The sequence below is a fragment of the Thunnus thynnus genome, chromosome 6 (assembly GCF_963924715.1).
Source record: "Thunnus thynnus chromosome 6, fThuThy2.1, whole genome shotgun sequence".
NCBI lineage: Eukaryota > Metazoa > Chordata > Actinopteri > Scombriformes > Scombridae > Thunnus > Thunnus thynnus.
The window spans coordinates 3,801,995-3,818,700 of NC_089522.1; the positions used below are offsets into that span (position 1 = coordinate 3,801,995).

The 16,706-nt window shown below is 41.0% G+C and overlaps 1 long non-coding RNA gene across 2 annotated transcripts in view; it reads right to left on the reverse strand.

Annotated features, from left to right (window-relative positions):
* Window positions 1-16,706, reverse strand: part of LOC137184037 (uncharacterized) — a 23,095-nt gene continuing 6,389 nt past the window's right edge. Inside the window, exons 3-4 of one of the 2 annotated variants that reach the window (XR_010928608.1) lie at window positions 8,028-8,125; window positions 1-714 (exon numbers count right to left, since the gene is read on the reverse strand). This is a non-coding gene — a long non-coding RNA (uncharacterized lncRNA). The remainder of the gene's footprint in view (window positions 715-8,027; window positions 8,126-16,706) is intronic. The other variant, XR_010928607.1, reaches the window with a different exon arrangement.

Sequence of the window (16,706 nt, forward strand, 5' to 3'; positions counted from 1 at the left end):
TTTATATGAACTTCAGGATGAGGCTTTATTGATCAGACATGTGCATTAGCAGTCAATGGCACACACACACATGCATGCACACACAAAAATGCACCAGTGCTTTTCTTACACAGCATTTGTTCTTACACTCAATAGCTCTTCAACCATACCACACTTGTTTTGCACACACACTTCAGAATCTACAAAGTACAATAAAAAAGTCTCCATAGGAGAATGCATTTATAGCAGCATGTAACAAAGTACAAATTCACCAAGATACAGCATCTCAGCATCTATAATTACCTACCTGGCTTGTTTTATTCAGATTTAGCAAATGACTTCAATGCCTTTTGGGTAATCTGTTTGATAGAGATAAATCCATGCAGTAACTGGTGCATGCTGGGTATTTATCCATGGATGAGTTTCTGCATCACAGTCCAATTGTTTCTGTGCAGAAAGCTAATGTAGCTTCAATTTTTAGATTTTCCAAGCTGTTTTCCAGTAAATTAGCTCAAGTCTTTCCACTGCTTTTCTGTCCCTCCACCCAAGTGTGTGTGCATAATTCGCAGTGATCAATGCACAGCTACAGCTGGTTGAAGGGGACCAAATCCATTGAACAGTTGATTTGGTTCCATTTTACCAGCTTTAGCAAAGCATTTTAGGGGTGGGCCTGGTCTGAAAGGTGGACAGAGTTGAAGAGGAAGAGGAAGTGAGGAGACAAATCTGGATGGAGACCTGAAAGAAACAGAGTGAGAGGGAAGATATTATAAGAAAAGGGGTTGTCCAGGCAAGCAGCTGCTCATTCAAAATGCGCTCATTTGTACATGCATGCACAAAACACACCCAAACATGCAGACACATAGCAAGCAATCATTGATTATCGGAGGAGACGTTGCCCTTGAAGGAGCACATGTTACTGCATAGAAGAAACAAAAATATACAAAAAAGAAATAGACTTTTTTAGAAACAAGATGAAGAAAAACAGAAGAGGACGAGAGTATGTGCATGTGAGAAGGAGATACAGAGAGAAGGGGAAAAAAACATTGTGGCTGATGAAAAAGAGATGAGAAAAACAAGGAGAAGGGCCCTAAGAGATAAGAGAAGAACACATATAAACAATGGTTGCAGACAAACTTGAGAAAACAATGAATTCATCACCTAACTGCCAATACTGCTAATGAAGCCAGCAAGACAGCAGGAAAATTAACACTCATTGACCTCTAGTGCTATGTGGAACATCTCCTCCTCTCATTCTAACACATACACACTAACACACACAAACTTCCTCATTGTTCCAATCTCTTCTCTTCCCATGATCACTTGTATTTCAGTTTTTTTGGCCCATGCATGGTTCAGCCCTGCTGCCCGCCTGAACGTGGGGGCACAGAGATGATGTACTCAGCAGTCTTCCTGCTAACTGCACGGCTCTGCTTGTCCTTGCAGCAATTTACTCATTTCCTAGTTCAATTAGCTTAGCTAATCATTTAATCATTAGGAAATAAACTGTTAAAGCAGAGTCTTGGCCCCGGAATCCAAGCTATTGATATTTTCTGTCTGGATATTTTTTGCACAACTGACTGATATTTTCTGATCATTAATTTTTTTTACATATCTAATCAGACACAGTATCTTTCCTTGTAGATTACAACTTTCCCTACACATTACTACTGATGTTCGAAGCTTAAGCTGCAACAATCAATATTTCAGTATTAATTAATGGATCAAATGACTGTGTAATGTGAAAGGAGTCGCTGTAGTGAAACATCTACAGAGCATTATCACCCAGCTTTGCAGTTCCCCTCAACTGTACAGAGCCTAGCATCTTTCAACTCTTTGTTTTGCCAGAAATACTCAGAAATGTGTATTAATCCATGGTTGAAAATAGTTCTCAACAAATACACTTTTTACTCCTCCTTGGGTAATGTCTGCTAAAAACTACAGTGCTACTGGCCTTATTCTTTAATATCACGAAATGTGATATCAGTCTAACTATAATTTCTCTTTCATGATTGTGTACTGCTACAGCTTTCACCAAAATGTAATTCTCAGCTTCATGAATTTCCCTTGATGTGCTCCTGTTAGTATTTAAACCAGTATTTAAGAGAGAGAGAGAGAGAGAGAGAGAGAGAGAGAGAGAGAGAGGGAGAGAGAGATTGCATTGTCAGTCCTGTCTCAAAGCTATCCACCCCTCTCTAGATAACAAATACATCAGCCTCACTGCACACAAATTACATTAAAAAAATAAATACTTAAATACAAGCAGTGCATACAAGGAAGCATGGAGCAAGACAAGGCCTGTTCATTCTTCCTATCTCTCTCTCCCTTTTGTTAGATAAACTTGTCACCTGAGACTTTGATGAGGGGGATGCATCCTTGGCTGAGAAAAAAAACTGTGAGGAAAAGAAAGGAGGCTGGAAACGGAGGGGAGAATGGCAAGAGGAAGAAAGTGGGAAGTAGCACACAGACAAGGAGAGGACGAGCTAGTATGGCCTGAATTCTCTACCTGTCCCAGAGCTGCTGTTGTTCTATCTGCAACATGCAGCACTGCAATGTGTGTTTGTGTGCGTGTGTGTGTGTGTGTGTGTGTGTGTGAGTGTGAGTGTGTGTGTACAGAGTTAATGTGAATGTGTGTATTCCGTGCTTCCGAGCATATAACCTGCACGGCTGTTCATGTCTATTTTTTATCTCCAAAGTGTAAGTGTGAATGTGCATGGACAGTGTTCTTGTTGTGAGCAAGTGTGTAATTTCTGCGTATTGGTCGGCAAGCTTCTGTGTGTGTGTTCAAGTGTGAATATCAGCTTCAGAGGAGAAAGCCCTGCACATGAAATCCTTTTCATAGCAGGATTTTCAGTAGATTAGGGAGAGAATCCCTTCACTACGCCGTCTGCGCTTTATTCCAGCAATCTGTGGCCCACACACTTATCAAATGGGCAACGCTCCTTCACCCTGTGCACCTCCACTCAGATCCAACTTCAAACAGAATCATTACACTTGCAGCGTTTTATCATTAACCTCGCTCAGATGCCTACTGAAAGCTTCACTGGTGAGCGCTCTTTCAACATTAAACTATAAGGTGCTCCATTAAGATAAAAACTACTATAAATGGAGGTGTTGTGCGTTTGTTAGTTTAGCAGAGCAAGAGTTATAGCCCGGATAAGTGGCGCTGCAAGTGTGCACTCTTGCATGTGTGGATGCTGTAGGTGCCCTCTGTCATCCTGACTGCATGGTTGGAGATAGGCTGGCTACTTGTCTATTCTGGGACTGTGCTGCCCGCTGCATTCTTGCCCTTATATTGGAGACAGGGAGGAGGGGATGAGGTTTAGGGACAGCTGGACACCAGCAGAGAGGGAGGGAGAGACGTAGTGGTAACAACAGTCAGGGAGTCATGGTGGGAAGGTCAGTCGGGGTGTGAGGCGTCCCTGGGGAGACTTACACAGCAGAGGTGGTGTTATGGAGCAGCTGCCAGCCCACCACTATATACAGCCTTCGCAAGACGAGTGACACTTTGAAACTAGTCCCGCAGTGGACTCTGTCACTCTTGCTCACCGTGATATTTTCATTTCAGATGTATGGCCTGACACCAGGGCTGTACAAACACATCTTGCCGCAACTCCCATCGCTCACTCTGCCTCTTCACTCTCGCTGACCATGTTGCATGCTCTGTGTCTCAGTCTCTTTCTCTCTCTGTATTCCTCTCAGCTCTCTCTCTCCTTATCAGGAAAAGTGGCTCTCAGTGACTCACTGATTGACTGACTGTCAGGACATGGCTTTCCATTCAGCGACACGCTGTGGGAGGGCAAGGCCCGGAAAAACTCTGACAGCACCACTTTCTTGTTGTAAGGCCACTGTTACAAAATAACCATTAAAATCCAATTAGAATGCAATAATCTTCTATAATGCAGCATTTAAATTAAGCAGATTTAGACAAACCATCCTAATGAAGGCCTCTGTGCCTGTCTGATGATGTTTGCCAGTTGGTAATTACCTTGATGCAAGGCACACTATAGTAATGAAACAAGTTGACCTGTGGTCAGGCTGTAAACTTTATCTTCTATGGCTGGCTGTATTTATTCCTGCTAATTACCCACTGACTAGAGGCAGAGGGAAAAGTGGGATCTATATATCAAACTGAGTGCCAACATTTAGGGTGGAGCTAACAGAACCAACAGATCCACAAAGGATGCCATCTCCACTGTTCTCCACTCAGTTTTCGCACACCTTAAAAATAACACCTACACCAGAATGCTCTTTGTTGATTTCAGCTCAGCATTTAATACAATCCCCCCCATGAAACTGATTGGAAAACTTAACACTCTGGGCTTGAGTACCACACTCTGGATATCGACTTCCCACAAGCAGACCCCAGACAGTTTGGATTGGTGGTCACACCTCCTCCACTCTAGTGTTCAACACCGGAGCCCCCCAAGGTTGTGTGCTTAGCCCTCTACTATTCACGCTGTACACTCATGACTGCAACCCTCGATATGGAGAGAACTCTGTTGTGAAGTTTACGGATGACACCACCATCATCGGCCAGATTTCAAACAATGATGAGAGTTCATATCAAGAGGAAATCAAAAATATTGCAGAATGGTGCACAGAGAACAACATACTGCTCTATGTCAACAAAACCAACAAGCTGATTTTTGATTTTAGAAAAAAGTAGGCAAAGACACACACCCCTGTCTACATCAGTGGAACTGGGGTGGAGCAGGTGAACAGTTTTAAGTTCCTGGGTATCAGAATCACAGAGAACCTGTCATGGACATCACACATCTCCACCCAAGTAAAATAGGCTCAAAAATGATTGTACTTCTTAAGGAAACTTAAGAAGGCAAAATTCCTGTCCCAAGTTCTTGTTAACTTTTACAGAGGAGAAATAGAAAGCATCCTGATTGGACATATCACAAATTGGCATGGGATGTGCATGGCCCAACTTAGGAAGGCTCTGCGGCGGGTGATTAAAATCGCCCAGAACATCACCAGTACCCATCTACCGAGCATCAGTGATATCAGTGAGGTGAGGAGCCTGCACAGACCCCAAAGGATACTAAAAGACAATAACCACCCCAACCACAGCCTGTTCTGTTCCTGCCTGGCAAGAGATACAGAAGTATCCGCTGCTGTACCACCAGATTACAGAGCAGCTTCTTTCCTCAGGCTGTGAGACTCCTCAATTCATCCTCTGCACTCCAATATAAAAAATAGTTTCATTTTTATGACTTGTTATTAATTAATCCATTTATATAATTTCTGTTTTTGTGAGTAGCATTAAGGGACTAAAAACTACATTTCGTTATTCAATCTTGTGTTATAAAATGATAATGAATCTTGAATCTTGATTATCTATAGGATTGTGATGAGCATTGCATAAGTGGTGTAAAATAACAGTCCATCAGACCCCCCCCAGCGAAGGCCCCCTGTCATGAGGTTAGCAGTGCTAATGCTACTGCAGTCCACTGCAGACACTGGCTGGCTGGCTTTTCTTCCACCACCACCCCTCCTCCCCTGCATTCGGACGTGAGCAGCACTCAGCAGCTGACTCAGCACTATTCCCGTGCCTGATTGGTTGATCAGAGAAGGAGACAGGAGCATAACAGGACCCTTTATCCTCTGCTTAGCCACTTCCTCACTCCTGTACTCTCCCTTAAGATAAAACATGTCTGCCGGATAAAAACACTTCCTGACCTTGTGCGGCTGCTCGGCTCAGGTGCCATACTGTGCCTACCATATGGCACCTGAGTGGTGAACTCTTTCCTTATCAGTCGGCAGCAGTCTCAGGGTTACTGTAGCTTATGATGATGGTATCTCTAAAGCTACGTCCACACTGTTGTTCATAATGTGGAGCAACTTTAACAGTATCTCCACACACATAAACAGCAGGGTTACCTGCTTGACCTTCTGTCGATATTTCAGTTTTCAAACAGTGCATCCAACCTAAACTATCTTTCCAGTAGATTTGTTTAAACTACTGTGACCAGTTTCGATTATGGTCCTTAAATGCATCTTGACAGCATCTTTAATGTGTCTATAGGATATCATTAAGTGTGTCTGCAGCACTCATACTTTGTGATTATTGTGGTGTTTATCTTCCACCACTCTTGATTTTACCTCACAATGATTTAATTCTCAAAGCGGTTTTATTCCTTAACCTTTTAATCTAATGGCAACACCCTTAAGACGATCAATACCTATTTAGATGATATATTTAATTATATCCTCTCCTCCCTCACATGCTCTCCCCTATCTGCCTTTATTTGTAGATGAACACAACATGTAAACTGGGCTTAACACTTATTTAACCTTTAAAAAAATACCATGTATGTATTCTAGATTAATATAACCTTACTGGACTCTTGAGGACTTTGTCTTTTCTTAGACTTTGCAGAGGTGAAATTCTTCACACTGTAAGTGTCCTTAATGAGCCACTTTATCCAGTAATTTCACCAAATATATTTCCAGAGAGTGTGCAAGCTAAAACACTGTTCAGTAAGGAGACCTCCGCATATTACATGTGCATGTGTCGTCTTACCAGCCTTAACTGCCCTTCAGACCTGTCCTCAACACAGTAACTCACCATCAATAACTCTAATGAGATTAAAAACATGGCGACAACGCCAGCATTGCTGTATCCGATTTTATGTGATATAAAATGCTGAGAAGAAAAAAGCTAAGAAAATTAAATGGAAGCGGTGGTGTCTAAAGATGCTTGGGACAGCCAATATCAGTAATTATCTGCTCATAAACTCACATAAGGATATAAAAATTGCTAAGAGCTAACTCCTGCACACAGTCTGTCACTAAACTTCTTGGCAAAGTAGAACAAAGGGAGATAAACGGAGACAGCTCGGATAGCAAGAAATGATGGGAAAAGCTTCAGTTTCTCAAGTGAAAGGAGATCGGATTAAGAGAATGAAGGGCACAGCGGAAATTAAATGAAATAGTTTTACATGTGCAGGCTCTTCATTTTGAAAGGAACTTTTTGAATTTTCTTTTTTTTTTCCACAGAAAAAGATATCAAAGTGGAGAAGACGTCATCTCGTTTTGTCAGGGAATGATGTCATGATCCATGTGCAGTGGCTGCCAAACCGCAGCAGACCTGCCTTCTGTCTTCACCTTCCTCTCTCTACCTATGCAGTCTGATTCACACTCTGAGCACGTTCAAACACCCCTCCTCCTCCTCCACCTCTTACCCTGCTCCCTCCATCCCCTCCCTTAACGAACCACCGCCACCACTTAGGTATTTTTTAGCCCTGCATTCATTACAGGCCGAAGCAGGGCCACAAAGGCACGCTTGATATACGTTCTGTCGTGAAACAAAAAATCCAGTGCAGTTTAAGTCAGAGAGGAGCTCAGGCATAAAGATAGTCCCAGCTGACACGCTTTCTATTGTGAGAGAGTTGGACACCCGCTCTTTCTAAGCCTATATATGCACAGAGATTGAGAGGCTTCATTACGACTGCTCTGTTCTAACTTGGGACAATGGGGATCGAAAGAGGCCTGAGCTAGTTAGAGACATCATGATTAGAATCTGTGTCAGATCAGCGTCTTGGTTGCTTGTGTGAAGATATATGTGTCGGGATGGGTAAGTGTGATTAAACTAAGTCAACAAAGCCTTTAGGCTTAAAGGCAAAATACAGTTTACTATGAAGGGCTGGAAGGAGTCTAAAGTGCAGTGTGGCCAGGACTCTATATTGATTTTCTTATCAACTGTTGGTCAAAGATGAATAATTTAGCTGTAAATTAAACATTTAATTTAGAGCCATTACATTTATTAATTATATAAAATTTTAATATTCACTTTTCCAGAGGTGGGAAGTAATTTGGTAAGTATATACAGTATACACAAGTAATGTACTTAAAGTGGCTACAATAAGTATTTTTATCCTAACTATGGATTGCATGACTAGTTATATGTGAAAGGGGGCTCTTGCAGTGATGAACCCACAAAGAATTATCCCCCCCCAAACTCTGCAGTTCCCCTCAGCTCTACAGAGCATTTTAGCATCTTCCAGCTCATTGTTTTTGTTTTATGCCCCACAACTTACTATTGTTTTGGTTCACTTTCACTGCTCTCATCATCGTCGTATCCAGACACAACAGGCAGCCGTTTTCAGCAAAAGACCTCTGATAAACCCACTGTACACTACCTGTTCAGAACAAAAAAACAGGCAAAGTTAGCAGCTAGCTGTTGAACATAGCGGAGCATTTAGCAGCTAAAATGCCAGGTATTTCTCTCAGTTGGTGCAGAACAAACCAGAGTTAAAAAGATAGTGAATGACTTTGAATGAATGCTAATGTTGCTTCTGACGAATGTATAAATAAGCAACTGCTTGCTAATACGTTCACTATATCAACTTTAAACACTGATGATATGTCAATCTTGAGTTTACAGCTTGTTTCCACTGCTCTGAAGTGGTCAAAAATTTCAGAGACAGATATTGTACTTTTAAGTCAGCTACACGTATTTAATAGCTGTAGTGATTAGTTACTTTGCAGATTAAGACTTTACATATATTAAGTATGATTCATTGAATTGCAGTTAAAATTAATTCCACCTCAAACAGCTAAAACAGTAAAATGCACTTATACTTTTGATACTTAAAGTATACTTTGCCAGTAACACTTTTACTTAAATAAGATTTTTAATGCAGAACATTTACTTGTATTGGAGTATACACTGTGGTATTGCCAGTTTTACTTAAGTAAAACATCTGAATAAATTTTCCAACGCTGTGCTTCTCAAACTTTCCCCCCTTTTCTTTCCACTTTCTCCTCTGCTCTCCTCCTTTAGGGACTTTGTAGCCAGGCCAGAACTCCCCCTCTGCCCTGCAGCTTTATTGTTCTCATAACAAACCACTAGAGTCCAAGAGTTTCTCTCTTTCATTTTTTCTCTCTCCATCTTTCCCTGCCACTGCACTGACCCGGCCTGGCATCATGAAGCTTAGAGTGGTCCTCTCAGCTGTGTGTCTGGCCACAGACTGACCAGTGGAGACGCATGAAAGGAAATCAGATCAAATGGAAAATACACCATGACCATAATGCAACATGAAAATGTTGCATTATGTAATGTTATGTACTGTACCTGTTTAAAGCAATTAGGAACATATTTACCATTAGTAACACTGCCTCAATCTATCTTATAGTATACATGTGTTTCATGTCATGACATCACTGAGCCCAATGCCTCAGCGAACATGTTTGTGTGTAATATAGTAACATGCATGCCACTGCTTTTATTAGTTATATTACATTTCTTATCATTAGAATTATTACTAACAGCATATGATGGAGTAGTCAGTATGGAAGTGATCAAAATCTGACCTCCACTCAGTCGGCACCATAATGCAAATCACCACTAAAACAAACAAAAACTACTTTATGCATTTTACCATATAATATGACTTCATCATCACTAAAGTGGATGATACTTACTGTTATGTATATTTTCAATTCATAGTGCAATGATTTTTGTCAGCTTGCATTAAAAAAATGAGTGCTTTATGTGAATTAACCCTAAACTACATCACTGCTCAAAGGATAAATATTTTTCTCAGTGTATTTATTATAATATATATAATTCTATATTATTATAAAAAAAAACCCTTTTAAAAACACATTTATGAGCCACACTATTGCACAGCCTGTGATTATTACAATGAACACACACACTGTAGTTTATTTTGACTCAATCCCACACACACTGTCCTGCTGCTCAAAAACAAAGAGCACCAAATATGTATTAATCCGCCGCTGTAAATGATCCCCAAAAACCCCACAGCAGTATTTAATACTGTTTGAGTAACTTTTGCTAGAAATTACAGTTCCCAGATTTGATTCCATTGAGGTGATGTGTTGATGTTGCTGGACCCAACAGGGAAAAACGTTTTCACACCACTGGGTGGAATTCTACGAAAGGAGACCATAACTACTACAATAGCCTTAGGCCAATACACAGCCCACTCATGCTGTTCACTAAACCTATAGTTTCTACAGCACACTCTGTTGCTGATACAGCACTACTGGTGCTGTGTAAAGCCCACTGTTACAGATAGTAATCCAGCTATCATATACTGTAATAGTCTCTGTGCAACAAAATGGAGGCAATTATCTCAAAGCACACAACAATCAGTGGAACAGATCACAACACATAATTCTTTATGAGTTAGTGAGGTTTACTTTTGGCAACTGACTCTCTCTTTCTGTCTGCGTAATCCAGGTTCTTTATGATCCCACCCTCTTTCTCTTTTGTTCCTCTTTTTCTCTGCCTATTGATCATTTGTTCCTCGCTTTTCTTGTTAGCCATGACCCCTTCACACATTTTTAGGTTCTAATGTAGCCTTTACATCACAACGATTTCCTTATTCGTTTCTGTCTTCTGTTCTTTAACCCTTTCCTAACACCAACCTCTATTTCCATCTCTATCTTTTCCTTGTCAATAAAACAAGTTCTGAGCAGCGAGTACAATGACGTAGGAATGCTCATAGCGCATCCCTGCCTAACTCACTGTTTGACTGACATACTCCCTGACTGACAGGCTCATTTTACCAGCTGAACTCCACTGCTTTCGCTCTCAGCCTTGCTGGCTGCTTCACTCATTCTCTCTTTCTTGGCCTGTTTGCCTCGCTATCATCCTGTATCACTGGCTATAGCAGGCACTCAGCACTCCTGCATGCTGCTCCCAATTACACTCCTCCTCTGGTAGGCCCAAGGGAAATGGATGCATGAGGCCCCACTCCGATAGAAGACATGTTAGCATTGGCAGGTTGATGGAGGCATGGGCATGCTACACGTAAATCACATATAGCCACATGACACAGACACAGTCAAACACAACTAATGTACATCAAAAGACAATGCATCTGTTGTCCAGTATGCTCATACACTTCATACACACTCACACACATTAGTTGATTAATATGATCTTCTGAATGACGCTTGACTTAAAATTATAGATTACTTACTTCTGAAAATCCTTAAAGGCACTGAAACCTATTTTTGTACTAAGCTTCTTGCTTACTTTTTCACATGAGAGATTTCTGTAGTTGTGCTTTTGCTTGTGCTCTTCTCACTGGTTTGAAGTGGGTGGGCCTGAGTTGGTAAAAAAGGTGAATTTCCATGCACCAATCAGGATTTAGCAGCATTTTAAAAATCAAAATCTACTGACAGCTCTGGGGGTTTCTACCTCATGTTGTCAATCAAATCAAACCACACCCACACAGTCCTGATGAAGCAGATTAGCTTTTTTTGTGTTTGTAACACAAAAATAAATCATAAGAATTTTTTAAAAATTGCTTATTAAGTCATAAATGTTTAATTTTAAACTGAAATACTCAAGATTTGAAAGCTGGTTGTCAGGGGCTTTAACAATCCTTCCAGTTCTGCTTCAGATCACTTCTCAAAAATGAACCTACAGAACACTCTCTCACACAGTCCTCATTCACTATTCTCATAAACAGTAATGGAAATAACAATCTGCCCAGGAATGCATTATATCTCGAGTTATACCTTATGAGATATATCACTGAGACTCTATTTTATATTTTCCCTGAGATGCCTCTGCAGGCAATATATTCTTGAAATGTTGCAGGAGATGGATGCATGTGCTCTGAGGTTGGGGGCTGTGTTATGAAAGGACAAAAATATCCTATAACTATTTTCTGTCATAATGTATTTTGAACTAATTAAAAATGGAGTGTTTATTCTGGGGTGAGTGATATCGTACTATGAGAACAAAGAATTAGAAGGGGGCAGGGGGCTTTGTTCTCATTTTTTGGTCAACTGACAATCACTGTGTCATAAAATTGTAAATGTTACAACCTTATAAACATAGACAGAGTGTAATTAGAATATTAGGATGACTGTAAACCCTGGCAGTAATTATGAGGGTGTCAATGTAAGGGTAACCTGCGTGTGAAAATGTGTATGTGTGTGTGTGTAATCTTCAGCGAGCAGGGAGAAACAGTAGCACAGTGGGGATGTTGAAGAGGGGGGTGCGGCCCACCACCACCATGCCCTTGTTCCTTTAATTACTTCCCTCTGCTTCATAGCTTCACTGCATAACAATTATCCTGTGTGTTCATTTGAAGGGAGCAGACCCTCTCTCCTTGTATTGTACAGTAATGGACAGGCTCTAGTATCGGCAACATAACTTGATGTACAGAGAACAATAGTGGGAGCCATTAGATTAGACTTGGGCTAATACAACTGTCTTTTCCCTCTTTTTTTCCTCCTTGCACCATAAACAATAAACAAGTGTCAAAGTTGCCCCTGGCATTGCTCATTCCAGATGAAGTTTTTCCTTTTCCTCTCTGCATTGCATCTTAAGACGTAAACGTGTTTGGCAAAGAGTATAATTGGAGGAAATGAGGAAATAAACTGCAAAATGATGTAATAATTTACAAGTCCAGCTGGTGTCCTAGAACTGTTCTAATCAATTATGCACTGTAGAGGAATTATTCACCTTTTAGAGATATGTTTGTGGTTTTGCTGTGTCCACACGAAGGACACACGTGCATGTGTATACACACACATAAGCACAGGCGGATGGGAAGGGGTTGGGCCTTTTGCAGTCAATTGGAGTCTAATTCAAGCAGATGTCTGTTTAATTGATCGAAACAAATTACCTCAACATTGATCCCTGTCCCAGCATAGGGACTGATCGGCTTTTTGGAGGCGCACTGTGTGTGTGTGTGTGTGTGTGTGTGTGTGTGTGTGTGTGTGTGTGTGTGTGTGTGTGTGTGTGTCTGGCAGGGTGAGGCTCTTCGACTCTGACCCACTCACAGAGAATGTATGACTTAATTGCTAAATTATAAATCGTAATTTGGTTTCTGATTATGCTGTGTTTTCTTAATTGATTCTCAGTTTCTCTTTGAACTGATGCACCATCATTCTCACATTAAAATGCTGGGCCAAATGACTAATTGACTTTTAAGGCTCATAATTATGAGTAATTCATTAGGTTTCTGAAGTAATTTATTATCAGGACTTTATCTTTTTTCTTTCATCTGATGTCATCTGTCTTTTTTCTTTCTTTCTTAGCAGTAATTTGTCATGATTTCAGGGGGATAGCTACAGTACCATCATGTTCCATCTTTGACACACTAATAAGCCTAGTGTCTGTTTTAACAAAGAGACTATTGTTTTGTAATGACTGAGTGCATGAGCAGCCTGCCAGTGTAAACTGTGAAATTACACATTTGTCTTGGCTTTAGCCCATCACTGATACTACAAATAAAAGCAGCTTCTACAGTGCGAGAAACAAATCAGTGAGCCACTGCTCTCAGTACAGACACACCATGTCCATGTAATGTGGACATATTAGAAAAAAGAACATAAACAGCTGAATAAATCAATACTGCGGCTGTTATTGCTGCTGCTGATAGCATATGTTCTATTGCAACTTGCCAAGTGTGTTTGTGTCTGTCTATCTACACATTTCATTTACATTACACCAGTACATGTAACGGTATTTCTGTGTGTATTTTATGTCTTCCTATTATTGGAAGATGACTTTGGGGGGTTCAGATGTACATTCCCCCTGAGATTCACTTTAGAGACATAAACATAGGAGGGGATATAATAGGCTGTGTCTGTGTCCTTGTATCAGGGCAAAACGACACATACATTACCACTCCACCGCATCTATTTCAACTTCTATTACTCTTTACCCCTATTATATTCCGTGAACTGCCAGAGATGCACACTTACTATAAACATGATTAAAACAGAAGAAAAAAAAATCCCGGTAATAAACTTTGACACTTAATATAAAATGCCTGACTTTACAATCTCATCCCTCCATCCTCTGCGCACATCTCCTCTTTCTCTCTTCTGTCACACACATACAGGTATACATGGATACATACTAACAGTCCATGATTTTATGTTTGTGCACATCCACACACACACAATCAGACAGAAACTCTATGTAAATGCTAAAGGCTTAATTTTCATTTCCCATTACTATTCAACCACACTTCCAGCCTCACCCCTACACGATGTTTATTTCCATGAACACCACATTTTTCTTGCATGTTTGTATTGCCATCAAAAAATACCACCCTAAATACCTGCAATTATTATTAATTATTATTATTATATAAAATGGTTCCTTTTAACATCCTATCTATTTTAATTTGTCCAGCACTGAATCATCACCACTGTGGTGAAAGACATTTTCTACAAAGTTTTATTGGGGATGCTCCTATTTTGTCTGTTCAGCCATGAGGACTACTAATTGCAAACTACCCTATCTTCTCCTTCTTCTATTTATTGCTTTTTTGAGGGCACATTTTATGCATTTATTCAAGAAATTATAGTAGAGAGATGACAAGAAATGAGGGTAGAGAGAGATGCTTAACTACATTCAAAAAAGGTCCCCAGCCAGATTTAAACAAGGGCTGTTGTAGTTCATGGTCTGTGCCTTAACTCCTAGGCTAGTCTATTAATTTCATATGCACCAGAAATTTAAAACAAGTCTTTTTCTCTGGATAAGAGAAGTAGGCACTCTACAGGTGTTTGGAACAGTAAATCTAAAATCTTTCATGAACTCAGTAAGGTTGAGCAACTATTATGTGTTGACAGAGAGTTGAAAATCAATCATTCCCTTATATTACCATGTTCATTATCATGTTAAACTACAGCTGTACAGTTGGTTTTGCATGAAATTCTTCATTCACAGACTCAGATTTCTTCGGTCGTTACAGTCAATGTTCCACATGACTGATCTGTATGTAACTACTGCTAATCCCTCACTGGACCTGTGGATTACTAGCTTTGCCTTTGCCCTTGTGTGGACTTCCAGATGGGGGAACCAGTCAACCAGCCAGTCTGTCAACCGGTAAGTCAACCAGCTTTACCAGCCGGCTACCCGCCAAGCCAGCCAAGGAGAGCAGGGAGGGAGGGTCAGGGCAGCCCTGAGACACCAGAGGTCTCTGTGTGTGTTTGTCTGTGGATGGATGGCTATCTAGTGTGGAGCAAGGCAAAATGGTGCGGCTGGTTTACTTTTAGTGGGGCCCCCCTAGTCATCCAGCTTTGACTGCCTCAGCACGGTGCCGCAGTCAGCATTGTTGCATATTTAATGTCCTGATGAGAGCTTCCACCTGCTGACACAGGCAAAGTGACAGAACAATACCCGCCCAGCCCCCTCCCATCCAACACACAAACACACACACACACACAGATACACACACACCCACACACACACACACACACACATACATACACACACACCAGCCCTGAACACCATCATCAATCCAGTAACTCTCTCTCTCTGCCTCTCTTTCGACTCGCCTCATCTCACACGCTCACTCGCCACAACTCCCTACGCTCCAATCCCACTTCAGTGTACGCTGCTCTCTTGTTTCCCTTTTGTCATCCCCCCTTCTCTCTCTGTCACCCTCAGCACTGTGTCCTTCTATCTTTGAATTCTCCCACAGTACAACAACCTTTCCCTCTGGTTCTTACAAATCACTGCAATAAATCCCCCCCAACATAAAAACACACACGCACACTTGTACTTACTCACAAACACATTTTCTATGTTTGAGGAGCTTTATGAATATGTTGCTGAAGTGTGTTTCACACATTTTTGGACACTGTTTATCTCAATGGCCTCTTCATCTGCAGCTGTTAAGATTAGACCTGTCTCTCATATTGATGCTTAATTAGCTTTGAAACACACTGTCTGACTGCATGTATTGTAGTGCTAAACAATTCTGTTCTAAACAAAGCGAATCTTCTCCTTTATTAACCCCCCTAAGATTAGATAAGATTGACAGAAAGTGTAATCCAACTGCAAATCCCTGTTGGCTCTGGCACAGTGCCCCGGGGTGTACACCTGAAAAGGGCCAAATTACTGCACTGAAACTGGCCCAAATAACACCTAAACAGGGACAGGTAAATCCTAACTAGGTCACATACAGTATTTATATACAAAGTAGGCCACTAAAACCTGACACACTTGTCATACCTGCTTCCAAATCACATCCAGATTAGTCATTGTTCACACACAAACACACACACACACACACACACACACACACACACACACACACACACACACACACACACACACACAAAGTGGCACCTATGTGTTCTGCTGGCTCAGCAGACTGAGATAGATATCATGTAGACTGACACTGTAGATTTGACTCAGAACCACCGTCATAAGTCATTTTCCCATTCTTGCTTCACTTTCCCTCTTTCAGCTATCTAGTAAATACCAAAAGACATAAAACTTTCCCAAAACAGACACTGCTCTTCAGATTTTCAAGTGCTGTGTCACAGAGAGTGAAAGAACACACAGAGCAAGATCTAACAAGGAGCTGCAAAGACTGCTGTAAAGGATCTGCATATTTTTGATCACACAAAGGACTGATTTAGATCAAGATCACTACATTAAATATGCAGTGTTCATAACCAGGCCCAACAAGTTGAGCCCAGATCCAGACAGTGTGACTACAGACAGGCATCTGAGCTTAAGAGTCCACCAGCCAGTCTCTGCTTCTTCCTCTTTCTGACCATCCTCTTGGACTGTGCTATCCATTAGCAAGCATTTAATCACTGCACCATTTACTGGAAACTGCTGTCTGCCTCTGGTGTTTGCATGTGTGTGAGTGTGTATTTTTGTAGCATTAGCGAATTCACACTATCCAATCCAAAAACCTGATAAATAACAGAAAAGGAGTATTCCGAAGAAAGCAGAACACGTTCTTGAAACCGTT